This window comes from Anomaloglossus baeobatrachus, chromosome 4 (genome assembly GCF_048569485.1).
Source record: "Anomaloglossus baeobatrachus isolate aAnoBae1 chromosome 4, aAnoBae1.hap1, whole genome shotgun sequence".
In the NCBI taxonomy this organism is placed as follows: Eukaryota; Metazoa; Chordata; class Amphibia; order Anura; family Aromobatidae; genus Anomaloglossus; species Anomaloglossus baeobatrachus.
In genome coordinates this window covers 591353258-591368281 of record NC_134356.1, presented here as the reverse complement: position 1 = coordinate 591368281, position 15024 = coordinate 591353258, and positions in this window count along the sequence as shown.

The window sequence follows — 15024 nt, the reverse complement described above, 5'->3', positions numbered from 1 at the left end:
ATAAACAATAACAAAGACCCTCATTCACCAATTTATTATGCCCCAAATACCCATCCATGTCCGACGTAATCCAGGGAGGTCCCTCGTCACTTCCAGCTCTGCTACATGACGGTGACAGGAGCTGCAGAAGACACCGCCGCTCCTGTCACCTCCACGCAGCAACTGAGGTGAGTAGCGTGATCGGCTGAGCTGTCACTGAGGTTACCCGCGGCCACCGCTGGATCCTCCAACTATGACAGCGAGTCACCCGAGTGGCAGCGATGAAGTCACAGGTGAGTTGCGGTCATGGGGGGAGGATCCAGCTAGCCGCGGGTAACCGGAGTGACGGCAGCGCTAATTGTGCTGCTCACTTCAGTCACTCAGGGGATTATCGGTCACCGGTGAGACCTTCACGGGTGACCGCTAATCAGGATGCGACACCCAGACAGAGCCGCGGGATGAGGATGAAGTCGGGTGAAGTTCACCCGAGTTCATTCTGATTGTGCGGCTCTTTCTGTGGCTGCTGTCATCTGCCATTCAGCTCTGCTACATGGCTGTCTGTGTCTGCTGTCAGCGGCCATGTAGTAGAGCTGAATGGCAGATGACATAGTAAAAACTGATCCCCTATGCATTACACACGTTTGGCAAGTCATTAAATAAAAAAAAAAAAAAAAAAAAGAGTGCCCAACATACGTCAAAGAACACATGATCTAAAAGATCGCACACAATATTGATCAATTTAACATACACTACTAACGCATGTGTGACAGCAAATAAACGACCTACGTGCAATCTCATTAGATCCCATATGCAACCTGGGCATGTCACATCGCAAATGCGATTGTACAATTGCAACGTGAAAAGCAGGCTTTAGTCTGGTTCAGTAGGCTACACAATCATGGGGACGACTGCTGACTTGACAGATGTCCAGAAGGCAGTCGCTAGAGATGATCGATGTTCGATTCGAACCATGCGCCAATTTCAAATTCGAGTGATTTTGGTCGCTGTTCGAGTCGTTCGACGAACTCAAACGATTTGCTTCAAGTTTGGCTGTTCGAGTTACTGTTCGATAATGCTTCGATCACCAAAAGCGTAGCTAGTTACTAGCTTGCTTTTCACTGTAATACTGTCAGTCACTGTTAATAATGATATTATCAAAATTCAGCGTATAGTGTGTGGGGGGGGACGGGGTTTAGATCAGTGCTGCTGAGTGCTGAAAGAATGGCGATCGCCATTTTTTTTTTTTGCTAACCGCGCGTACAGTGGGGTGGGCCAGGCTGTCAGCCAATCACAGACACACAGCAAAGTGTATTTTTGCCAGACAAGCAAGGGCATGTGTCATAGGCTGTGCAAGTCACATGTCCTTGCCCTATAAGACCCGGCCATTTTCCCCTTCGCCGCCATTTTCTCTCTGCTGCAGGTATGTGACAGTCACTGCTCCCGCTGCTGCTGATGTGTGCGCTATAGACTTATACAGTGCAATCTACACATCGGTTTAGGGATTAGAGACTACTTGTAATTTCAGCCCTTTTCAGGGCTACATTACAGCATTTCATAGCCATTTTTGCTAGGCAGGTCTGTGTCAGCCCTGTGCAAGGTTTTATCACAGCATCTGTCTAAATCAGCTCAGGCAATTCCTTGGGGCATAGTTTCATTGTCAGGGATAGTAAGTGAGGGTTCCTCTGCTGACAAACAAGCTACACCAGCTCTGCATTCTACACCACCTGTCCATTTTTTGCTACGCCATTTTAATTGCAAAAAGTGCTGCCAGTTTTAGGGGCATAGTTTCATTGTCTGGGATAGTACGTGAGGGTTCCTCTGCTGACAAGCAAGCTACACCACCTCGGCATTCTACACTACCTGTCCATTTTTGCTACGCAATTTTAATTGCAAAAAGTGCTGCTAGTTTTAAGGGCATAGTTTCATTGTCTGGGATAGTACGTGTTGGTTCTTCAGCTGTCAGTAAAGCTAGACCACCTCTGCATTCTACACCACCTCTCCATTTTTGCTACGCCAATTTAAGTGTCCAATTTGGTAACAAACAAAATGAGTGGCAAAGAGACAGATGCTGGTGGAAAGGGTAACAGGCATGTTGGAAAGGGTAAAAAAGTTTTTCTCCGTGGAGTAGGTGGTAAAGCAACAGTAATATCTGCTGAAGAAAGGCCATCTTCCAGCAAAAGTAAGATGTCTACTACTTTCCGTGGACAATCTGATATGATCCCTTTGTTACGGAAAAGACCAACTCTACCAAAGGTAGATGATGCTCAAAAAATGCACATGCTTGAATGGATCTCAAGTGCTCCATCAAGTGGCCTCTCCTCCACCTCAACTTCAACATCCCAAAGACTCCAGTCCTCTGAGTTGTCACCCCAATCACACTTGCTTTCTAACAGCTCTCAGGTCTCCACCCGCCCTGCAGAGTATGGGTTAACAGAGATGGTTGAGTCGGCAGAGCTGTTCAGTCAAACTATGGCCTGGGAATCAGAGGTCTGCTCCAAAGCTACAGTGAGTCCAGACCAGGAAATGATCTGCAGTGATGCCCAGAAGCATTGTGAGTCAGATTCAGGCCCTGATGAAGAGGTTTCTGAGCATAACGTAGACCCTCATTCCCAAACTTTAGCTCCTCTTGGTGAAGACAATGAGGAACATGCTGATGACGATGAGACTCAGATACCTTATTGGAATGACAACTTAACTATTCGGTCAGGGCAGGAAGAGGTTGGCTCTGAGGACGAGGGGAGTGCAAACACAGAGGGTGATGATGAGGTTGTAGATCCCACTTACTGTCAACCCACAGTCAGGCACTCGATGAGGTCAGTAGAGGCGATGGAGGAGGATGTGACTGACGATGAGGTTAGCTTACGCCTTCTTGGACACAGACGGAGTACTGGATGCACGTCAACAACTGCATCCTCAGCCACAACTCTGCCTCTGAGCACAAGTCGGGGTGGCTCTGCAGGTCTCATGGGCTCTAAGCCTTGCCTAGCCTGGTCCTTTTTTGACATCGCAAAGGATCTCCCAACTCATGTCATCTATAAGATTTGTTGCCAATCTCTAAGTAAAGGCCAAAACCTCACTAGTTTGACTACTTCATCCATGAACCGTCACATGGATATCAAGCATAAGTCCCAGTGGGAAGCTCACTGTGCTACAATGTGGACTAGCGGAGTGGGCCAACCACCATCTGCCCCTTCAAGTGCATCCACACGCTCTTCATCCTCTATGACTGTGGACAGCAGTCACACATGCTTTGCGACGCAGACCTTCCACCTCTTTAACCGCAACAGGCAGTGTGATTGGCAGGTCGTCAGTTGTTTTGGAAGTGGAAACAGCTGCTGGTGTTGAACTCTCTCATACATCGAGAGCACCACCTTTGGATGAAGGCAACATTATGTCTCTGCCTGCACTTTCCTCAAAGACCAGCAGTTTTCCAGGGACACCGTACTCAACGCCGTCTCAGCACAGCAGCCAGCCCTCGGTCCTTCAGATGTGGACAAGTAAAAGACCATTTTCTCCTAGCCATGACAAAGCTAAGAGGTTGACTTTCACCCTCTGCAAGCTGTTGGCTACAGAAATGCTGCCTTTCCGCCTGGTGGACCTTATGTCCATCGCAGTGCCCCAGTACCAGATGCCCAGTCGCCACTACTTCTCCAAGAAAGGTGTGCCTGCGCTACACCAGCATGTTGCACACAACATCACCGCTTCCTTGAGACACTCTGTGTGTGATAGGGTGCATTTCATCACCGATACTTGGACCAGTAAGGATGGACAGGGGCGTTACATGTCGCTGACTGGGCACTGGGTAACTTTGGTGAGAAATGGAGAAGGGTCTGCTGTACAAGTCTTGCCGTCCCCACGAGTTGTGCGTCAATCCTCTGTATGTCGAAGTTCCACCACTGCTTCTGCCTCGTCCACCTCGTCTGGGTCCTCCACCTCCGCCCCAAGCCTGCTTGGTCAGGCCACCAGCGTTGTAACAGAAGGAATCACGCATCCCTCATTACTATGCTGGCAGCAGAGCGCAACGGCATCAGGCGGTCTTTAGCTTGAAATGTCTTGGAAATAAGAGTCACACAGCGGCTGAGTTGTGGGCATCTCTGGAGACTGAGTTTAATAAATAGTTGTCTCCACTCAACCTGCAGCCTGGTAAGGCCGTGTGCGACAATGCTGCAAACCTGGGTGCGGCCCTTTGCCTGGGCAAGGTGACACACGTGCCTTGTATGGCTCACGTGTTGAACCTTGTTGTCCAGCAATTTTTAACCCACTATCCCGGCCTAGATGGGCTTCTGCACAGGGCACGGTCATTATGTGCTCACTTGCGCCATTCACACGGCGCAGCTGACCGACTTGCATCACTCCAGAAGTCTTTCGGCTGGCCGGTTCATCGCCTGAAATGCGATGTGTCAACACGCTAGAATTCGACTCTCCACATGTTGCAGCGACTGTGGCAGCACCGCCGAGCACTGGTGCAATACGTTATGACGTATAGCCTGGGCCAACAAGATGCAGAGGTGGGGAAGATCACGCTGCTGGAGTGGTCTCAGATCAAGGACCTATGCACCCTTCTGCACAGTTTCGCCATGGCGACGAAGATGTTTAGCGCTGACAATGCCATTATCAGCATGACAATTCCAGTCATTTACATGCTGGAGCACACTGTAAACAGTATTCTGAGTCAGGTGGTGGGACAAAAGAAAGGGGAGGAAGTACAGAAGGATTCATATGCGGAAGGGATAACAAGATCTACAAGGTCCAGATGGTCAGCATCACCAACGCGGTAGGCATGGGACGGTGGGGGAGAGGGATTAACAAGGGCGCATTGTAGCAGCCAAACTGTTGAGGAAGGTGCAAGAGCCCAGGGAGAAATGGAGGACGAACTGGCGATGGGCATGGAAGACTCAGCAGATGAGGGAGACCTTGATCACATTTCGGTTGTTCGAGGTTGGTGGGAGAGGTCTGAGGAAGGAAGCACGGTTATCACCTCGCCGCCACAAACACAGCAAGGACTTGGTCCTCATGGATGCGCAAGACAGATGAGCGTCTTCTTGCTGCACTACCTACAACATGACCCTCGGATTGTCCGAATTAGAAGTAATGCTGACTACTGAGTTGCCAAACTCTTAGATCCCCGGTACAAGTCAAAATTTGCGGAAATAGTTCCAGCCATAGAAAGGGGCGCACATATGCAGAAGTATCAGCAGAAGTTGTTATGCAATCTTAGCTTGGCTTTTCCACTAAACACCAGTGGTGCACAGAGTGAACCTCACAGTTGTAACTTGCCAATAATGGGACTGTCGAGTCATCATCAGTTAAACCGCACCAGCACCACCGTATATGGTGGTAACAGCAATTTTATGGAATCGTTTCATGAATTTTTTAGACCATCCTTTGCAAGGCCACAAGAGACAAGAAGTCTTACACATAGTCAATGCCTGGAGAGGATGATACAGGAGTATCTCCAAGTGAATATCGATGCCATGATTCTGCAACTGGAGCCTTGCTCATTTTGGGCTTCCAGTCTGGAAAAATGACCTGAGCTCGCCACTTACACCTTGGAGATCATGTCATGTCCAGCAGCCAGCGTTCTCTCGGAACGTGTCTTCAGTGCTGCTTGGTGTGTGCTGACAGATAAGCGCACACGTCTGTCCAGTGACAATGTTTGTATGTGTTTGTGTTTGCCTCCCATTGTTTTCAATGGGGTTCAAAGGTGTTCGTCGAACACTAGTCGAATGTTCGCCGAACTGACCCGCTGTTTGACGATCCGAACCAAACTCGAACACTAGGGGGGTGGCTCAACACTAGCAGGCGTTGACACACTCCACAAGAAGGGTAAGCCACAAAAGGTCATTGCTAAAGAAGCTGGCTGTTCACAGAGTGCTGTATCGAAGCATATTAATGGACAGTTGAGTGGAAGGAGCAAGTGTGGTAGAAAAAGGTGCACAAGCAACCGGAATAACAGTAACCTTGATAGAACTGTTAAGAAAAGGCCATTAAAAATGTTTGAGGAGATTTATGTAACATCCCACGGGTCCTTAGGGTACTCGTCACCGGGCCAGTGGTTCCTTGGGGTAGCTGTGACTGGCCTGACCCAGTTCCGTGACCCCGTTGGCTACATGAAAAACAGACAACAAACAAACAAGTGTCCAGTACAGATGGGGATGGAAGGAGGGTGACGGGCCCCTCGAAAGCGTGTCACCAGTTTCAGTGGTGACTGGGGTCTCGGCCTTCTCCGCCGCCAACCCTTCCTATGACTAGTCCTCTCCCAGGGGTATTACTGGATGGGGAATGGGAATGCTTCGCAGTGCCACCCATGGTATGTGGCCAGGAATTAGCCACCGCTGCAGTCTCCCTACGGGGCAGATGTTAGGTGCAGCCGGGGTGGTATCGCTCCCCACGGATGGAGCAGGGAACCCCGGGAGGTTGGTGAGAATGGGGGCAGCAGTCCACAGGAGCACCGGAGTGCAGGGAGGTGGCAGTTACTCACAGAGTCACCAGGTGCGGGTTTCAAACATTTTATTTACTGGCTCAGGTGGTATCGCACCCGGGGTGCTGGTCCTCACCGACAGAGACTCCGATCGATCCCGGGCAGGTCAGAGGCTGGATCCGGTTTGGTAATCTGTGGCCTTTCTCTTCCATGCACAAGTCTGTACTCCCCCCGGTCCTGGCCCGTACAGCCGGCAGCCTGGGCCTCTTGTGGGTCAGACCTCTGTCCCATCTCCCAGGCTCCCTCTCTGCTGCCGCATCTCGACCACCCGAACTAGGGCTCTGTATGTCTATTGTGCTCCGTCCCATGCTCTGGTGACTGCTCTCTTTTAGTCCATGATTACAGGTTCTGGGTCTTGTCTCTCTAGGTGTTACTGGCCCTGACTTGGTTGCGCTGTCTCTATGGTGTTACATCCGGACAGCTCTGTTCTGCCTCCCCGAGGGGCCTGGCAGCCACTCCTCACTGCCCATTCCCCCACCTTTTCAAGTTGCTATGGCAACCACTCTTGCTCTAATTAGTGGAGGCCACCTAGTGTCTGCCAGGAACTGTGTGTAGAAACATTGTTAACCCTTTCCTAGTGTATGCTGGTGTGTAAACTTACCGGACCAACCTCTCCCTGTCTGGGAAGGATATAATGATATACCCTGTTGCAACCAGTCTCAGGGGCACTACATTTACAAGGAGTGGACTGCTGCTGGAGTCAGTGCTTCAAGAGCCATCACACACAATCCAAGATGTTTGAGGTCTAGTGTGAAGTTTCCACAATCAGTGATGGTTCGGGGAGCCATGTCATCTGCTGGTGTAGGTCCACTGTGTTCTATCAAGACCAAAGTCAGTGCAGCCGTCTACTAGGAAAATTTAGAGCACTTCATGCTTCCTTTGCCTCTGCCGATAAGCTTTTTGGAGATTAAAATTTAATTTTCCAGCAGGAACCTGTCCACACTGCCAAAAGTACCAAAACCTGGTTTAATAACCACAGTATCACTGTGCTTAATTGACCAGCAAATTCACCTGACCTAAACCCCATAGAGAATCTATGGGGTATTGTCAAGAGGAAGATGAGAGACACTAGACCCAACAATGCAGACATGCTGAAGCCTGCTATCAAAGCAACCTGGTCTTCCATAACACCTCAGCAGCGCCACAGGCTGATCGCCTCCATGCCACGCCACATTGATGCAGTAATTGATGCAAAACAAGCCCCGACCAAGTACTGAGTGCATTTATTGTACAGACTTTCAGTAGGCGCCAACATTTCTGAGTTTAAAATCATTTTTTCAGTTGGTCTTATATAATCTAATTTTCTGAGATAATGACTTTTGGGTTTTCATTGTCTGTAAGCCATAATCATCAACATTAACAGAAATAAACACTTGAAATAGATCAATCTGTGTGTAATGACTCTATATAATATATAGCAATATATAATATCTAGAAATAGATAACTCTTTTGTAATGACTCTATATAATATATGCGTTTCCCTTTTTGTATTGAATTACTGAAATTAGAATATCATCAAAAAGATAGTTTATTTATTGAGATGCATCTGTACGTAAGATAGGGTTAAGGTAGTGAAAGGGACGAGTGAGAGGTGACAGACCAGATTGCTAGGAGAGGGAGTTCCAGAGGAGAAGAGTTTAGATGTGGGTTCAAAAGTGAAAGGACGTGGCCTCGGTGCTAGGGTCAGTCAGGGAACCCTGAGGTAACCTCTTCAGGTTCGGAGTCTATGGCTCACCCTGGCTTAGAAAGTCGTCCGGCTAGAGAAGGAGTCGGGGCCCAGAAGTGGACAAAGTTGCAAGGAATAAAGGGGAAGGAGGCACATAATCCAGGGTGTTGTATCCCGCATAATGAGAGAGGAAGGCCATGTGTGTCATAACGGTGTGAAGAATAAAAGTAAGCTAAAAACTGGTTGGCTAAGCGGACTCTGGTGTTGCGTGTCTCAATATTTATCTACGTCGATGACTGGCAGCAGGGGTAATGGACACCAGCCCGAAGCTGCAAGTAAGTGTCATGCACCCTGCCCGAAGTAATTTCTGCACACAGAATATCCTTGGCAAAGAAGCATTGTGCCCGTGCGGCCCGGGGCCAGCCCCCCAATTCAGATTCATACACGTTCTAACAAGACTGTTTTTACATAAAGGGGATCTGTCAGTTGATTCGTGCACTCAGGGGTTCCAGAGGGAACAGAGTTTAAAGATGTACACATGGGAGAGACCTGTGCCCTGGAGCGGTGCGGAAAGAAGCTGGACACGGGCACTGCCGGACTAGTCTGGTCTCTATCTACTGTATAATTCCTGGCTGGATCTTTACCATCAGAATATTTCATAGAAAAATTATACCTGGCTGCAATTGTGCAAGACAAGCACTGATTCATATTGTCCGCGGCTTGGGCAGCATGAATACAGTGACAGGTTGTCTATAAAACACAAAAAGATGTTTTATATCGCCATATTCTGAAAGTGTTTTTTTTTTCTCCTGATGGAACATTTTTTGATTTCCATTTTTTTATGCAAGGTGAATTTTCATTTTTATTATTACCATAAATCATTAATTCTGACACATTAGTATCACATTCATTGTACTGGGTAAATACTGTGATATTTTTAATAAATCACCAAGTATGCAAGAAGTAATCTATGGATTAATCAGGCAGTTCCAGTAGTTGGATATTGCAGGGTGCTAATTCGGAAAGACTGGAATTTGGTCTCAGCGTAGATGTCATTACAGTTGTCAGAAATATTACTATAATTTTGCAACCTGAAGCAGGGACAATGTAATTGACTGGAGGGGTAAATATGAGGAGATACAACCAAACAACACCCTAAGGCCTCTTTCACACGTCAGTCAAAAATACACACATTTTTCTCTGACGTGATAAAGTGTTAGGTCCTGGTGGTGGTGGATCCTCTGGGCCATGCACTGGACTCCCCCAGTGAGGCAACTCGGAGCGAACCCCTATACAGGGACTGTCCAGTCACCCCACCAGAGGGCCTAGGTGCACGGTAGCCGGAGTACTAGCGGAGCAAGGATAGCGTCCTTCAGGAGACGGTTAGAACGCAGTCTCTGGAGCAACAGAGTTCCTGACGGCAATTACCAGGGACCGGTACGGGTATGGACCTGGGTGGGATCCGGTTTTAGCTGGGCGTGCTGGTAGAGGTTGTCAGACGAAGTCGAGATTCCAAGACAGGCACAGGCAGAAGAAACGGTCCTCAGAGAACCTCTAGGCAATCTCGGAATCAGGAACCGGATACGGAGGCAGGGCAGGCTCTACGGAAAAGACAGGATTAATATCCACAAGGCACAAGGAGACATGGACTTCTAGCTTAGTGAAACTCGACGAACAGGCACCGCCCACATGTAAGGAACCTCCTAATATACCTTATAGACGAAGTAGGCAATATCCTGTTTCGGGGATGCTGGCCCTTTAAGAGGAGGTCAATGACCGCGCGCGCGCCCTAATGCACATGCGCGAAGCCCGAGTGCCAGAGGCCAGAGCAGCAAGTGGTGCCGAGGATGCAGGAGCACCTGTCAGTGTGTCCTGGGTCGCAGAGGAACGCCGGGAGCGGGGAACCGGATGCATGGAGGACGCAGAGGGAGAAGAGGGAGCTGTGTAGCCGCAGGCAGGAGGACCGGGGACCAGAGCGGTGACTAAGGAACGGCTTCGGGCCCCAGGGAGCGTGACAGTACCCCCTCCCTCACACCCCCCTGCCCGCAACCGGGACAGGAAGTCACGAATCAGGGGGTGCCAACATTCTCCCGGGGTTCCCAGGACCTGTCCTTGGGTCATAACCTGCCCAGTCCACAAGGAAGAATTGCTTACCCCTCACAGTCTTCATGGCTACAATATCCCTTACCGCATACATGTTGTCGTCAGCAATAGGAGGAGGAGGAGTACTGGTGTCAGCGGAGAAGGGGCCAAGGACAACAGGCTTGAGTAAGGAGACATGGAAGGAGTTGGGTATCCACATCGTAGCCGGAAGCTGCAGTTTGTAGAAGACCTCATTGATCCTTCCGATAACCTTGAAGGGACCGATGTATTGTGGACCCAACTTGTACGAATGCACCTTCAATCGGACGTATTTGGATGCAAGCCAGACCAGATCGCCCGGAGAGAAACACGGAGGGTCTAGGCATCTCTTGTCCGCGTGTCTGTTCATCTGTAGGGAAGCGCGTTCAAGGGAAGTCTTGACAGAGTTCCATATAGCAGAGAAATCTCTGGCCAGGGCATCAGCAGCGGGGACATCGGAAGCCGAGGATACCGGTAACGAAACGGAAGGTTGGAGTCCATAGACAGCATGGAAGGGAGAGCAGGAGGTGGACTCGCTGACATGGTGGTTATGAGAGAACTCTGCCCAAGGAAGAAGCGTGAACCAGTTGTCATGATGTACGTTGACATAGTGGCATAGGAATGAAGTCAGGACCTGGTTGACCCGTTCCACTTGGCCGTTTGACTGGGGGTGGTAAGCCGAATAAAAGTCCAGAGACACCCCCAGATGTTTGCAGAGAGACCTCCAGAAACGTGAGGTGAACTGCGTTCCTCTGTCGGACACAAAGTGTGCGGGAAAGCTGTGCAGCCGGAAGATATGCTGGATGAAGGAGTCAGCGAGCTCCTGGGCAGAGGGTAATCCGACCATGGTAACGAAATGAGCCATTTTCGAGAACCAATCCACCACGACCCAGATGACCGTATGACCGGAGGACAAGTGGAAGTCCGTGACGAAGTCCATGGCGATGTGTAGCCATGGAACCGAGGGGATCGGCAGAGGCAGAAGACGACCATAGGGCAGGTGCCTAGGCGACTTGTTCCGGGCACAGGAGGGACAAGTGGAGACGAAGGACATGACATCCTTACGGAGAGACGGCCACCAATAGTGATGAACGATGGCGCCCCAGGTTTTCATCTGACCAGCATGGCCTGCCACTTTCGAGGAATGTCCTCACTGAAGAACCTTGAGTCTGTCGGTCTCTGTGACGAAGGTCTTCCCAGGAGGTATCTGTGCCAGTGTGACGGGAGTCACCGGTATGACTTTACTCAGACAGATGATGGGTTGATTAGTTTCCTTCTTTTGCTCCACCGGAGCAAAGGACCGGGATAGGGTATCAGCCCGCATGTTTTTATCCGCAGGCCGGAAATGTAGTTGGAAGTCAAACCGGGCAAAGAATAGAGACCAATGGGCTTGGCGTGGGTTCAGCCTTTGAGCGGACCGCAGATATTCCAGGTTCTTGTGGTCTGTGTAAATGATCACTGGGTAAATTGCCCCCTCCAAGAGGTAACGCCACTCCTCCAGTGCCATCTTGAAAGCCAGGAGCTCTCGATCACCAATGGTGTAGTTGCGTTCAGGTGCAGAGAAGGTCTTGGAAAAGAATCCGCAGGTGACCATCTTCCCGGTGGAGGACTTCTGCATAAGCACGGCCCCGGCTCCTGAGGAGGAGGCGTCTACCTCCAAGGTGAATTGTCGGTTCAGCTCTGGTCGGTGAAGAACGGGAGAGGAAGCAAAGGACTGCTTCAGGGAGCAGAACGCGGCGTCGGTCTCAGGTGACCAGTCCTTCAGGTTGGCCCCCTTCTTGGTCAAGGCGGAGAGAGGCACAGTCAGGACAGAGAAGTGAAGGATGAACTGGCGGTAGTAGTTGGCAAAGCCGAGGAAGCGTTGAATGGCCTTCAGTCCGGAGGGAGAGGGCCAGTTGAGGATAGCAGAGACCTTCCTGGGATCCATCTACAGGCCAGTATCGGAGATCACATAGCCCAGAAAGCGGAGAGACGATTGTTCGAACACACACTTCTCGTACTTGGCATACAGGCAATTCTCCCTAAGCCTTTGTAGCACGAGTTGCACATTTTCTCTGTGGGTCTGTAGGTCCGGGGAATAGACCAGGATGTCGTCCAAGTATACGACCACACAGACGTAGAGGAGGTCCCTGAACACGTCGTTTACCGGCTCCTGGAAGACAGCTGGGGCATTGCAAAGACCAAAGGGCATCATACAATACTCGTAGTGCCCATCACGAGTGTTAAAGGCGGTCTTCCATTCGTCCCTGGAGTGAATACAAACCAGGTTGCAGGCCCCACGGTGGTCCAACTTGGTGAATACACAAGCCCCTCTGAGCCGATCGAAGAGTTCAGGGATAAGAGGCAGGGGACATTTGTTCTTCATGGTGATCTGATTCAGGCCCCGATAATCGATACAGGGGTGTAGGTCACCTTCTTTCTTCTTGACGAAGACGAAACCTGCTCCAGCCGGAGACGAGGATCTTCAGATGAATCCCCTTGCCAGGTTCTCGGTGATATAGTCAGACATGGCCCGGGTTTCAGCAGGAGACAAAGGGTATATCCGACCCCGAGGAGGAGTGGTTCCGGGCAGTAGGTCGATGGCACAGTCGTAGGGTCGATGTGGCGGTAATACCTCCGACTCATTCTTATCGAAGACGTCCACGAAGGACCAGTAGGCGGGAGGAAGTCCTGGTAGGGTTTCCGGGGCCGGAGGTCGACGGACGGGCTGGATAGACTGCATGCAGTTTTCGTGACAAGACGGCCCCCATCGGGTAATCTCTCCAGTATGCCAGCTGACCGTAGGTTCATGTGTCGCGGGCGGAGGAGGGGACGCCGCGCTCTCTCACTGCTTGGGTCCGGCTGCCGCTGCGGCTGCTGCGGCCTGCTGCTGCTGCTCGGTGGCGATGGGCCGGATCCCGGGGACTCGAGCGGCGCTCCTCGCCCGTGAGTGAAAGGGGGTTTTTTGGGTGTGGGGATTGTTTATTGTCCGTGACGCCACCCACGGTTGTGGTGATTTGTTGACACCACCGCTGCTCTGTATGGGGATCCCGGGAGGGATGGTATGGAGCAGCCAGTTGTTGTGTTGCCCCTCCGTGGGTAGGGGTCGGTGATCCCGGGGCCCAGTGATGAGGTGGGAGATGCAGGGCTTGGTGGGTGCAGGGACGCGGGGGCAGCGCTGTGCCTTGCGGCACTGTGGTACTCACTCAGCCTGAGACGATGACACAGTTCTCGGTAAAACACATGGCTAGAAAGACGGTTCCCACGGACGGCTGCACTTGCTTTCCCCAGTAGGTGACAGTGACGGTCCCTCTTTCCTGCACCTATGTTGATAATGGTTGCGATGGGTTCCCACCGGTAACCCGCTCCCCGGCTTGGATATGGGCCGGAGGAGCCCTACTTTGCCCGCAGGCGCTGGCCCTGAGAAACTGGTGCCCTGGCGGTGGCGGTGTCTCTCTGTAACGGTCGGACTGTTGCCTTCAATCGGGACTTGGTTGTTTGGAGACAGACGTCCCCTTCACTGACGGATTTGGCAAATTGACGGCAACTCCTAGCCTTGCCAGGATCCGAAAGGCCCCTGCCCTGGTGCTGACTGTTCTTCGTATACTGCTCCAGACCGCTGGGTCACTACCCGTCCGCGGTCCTTCCAGCAACCTCCGAGCAGTCCCCCTGCAGACTGTCACCGCCGTCTGCTGACCTTGCTGTCACTGTCCGGGGCACACAGCCTGACCAACTTCAGGCCTTACTACTCTCACTTTTACTCCTTTTCTGTTACTTCAGCTTTCCTCTTTAGCTCCACTACTACTTCCTTCTACTTTCACTTCCTTAACTGTTCTGCCTGGTTCTTCCCGCCTCCAGGGCTGTGAACTCCTCGGTGGGCGGAGCCAACCGCCTGGCCCACCCCCTGGTGTGAACACCAGCCCCTGGAGGAAGGCAACAAGGATTTTGGTAGCTTTGGTGTTCCTAACTGGGGTGTAGGGTGTGGTGGTGTGATGACCTGTGACCCCTGGCTTGCCCAGGGCGTCACACATGTACCCGTAACCAGGGTAAGCCCAGCAGGAGGGGATGAGACATGCATGGGAGGACAGAGAGAGTGATTTCCTCGGTGTTCAGCGCACCGATACGAAGTCCCAGGGGTTTGGTGACAAACAGGATGGTGTCAGACAGGGGTTTCCCATCAACAGATGCAATCACAAGGGGTTTCTTACGTGGGATAACGGGCACCTGGTACTTGTCCACCATAGCCTGCTGGATGAAGTTATCCGCTGCCCCTGAATCGAGATACGCCTCTGCCGTGAAATGGGTTTTCTCCGTCGTCACCTGGACAGTCCATGTAACGGGGTCTGAGACTGTCCCGGAACTTAGGGTGGCCTCTCCTACCAGGCCTAGGCTTTGGAGTTTCCCGGTTTCTCAGGACAGGAACGTAGCAGGTGTGTGCCGTCCCCAAAGTAAAAGCAGAGGCCCTTGGCGAGCCGTTCCGCTCGGTGTTGTTCAGACTGCCTCAGCCAGTCTATCTGCATGGGTTCGTGGGAGGAAGTGCCAGAAGGCGCTGACAGAGGAACGGTAGGCTTTAGTGGAGGAGAGGAGTGTCTTATTGGACATCTCTCGCGGGACACCTCCTTGGACCTTTCCTGAAAGCAAAGATCCACTCGGGTTGCTAGAGCGATCAGGGCATCCAGGGTGGAAGGAACATCGCGGCCCGCTAACTCGTCCTTGTTGCGACCGGAGAGTCCCTCCCAGAAGGCGGCAGTCAAGGTCTCGTTATTCCACCCTAACTCCGAAGCCAGTGTACGGAAC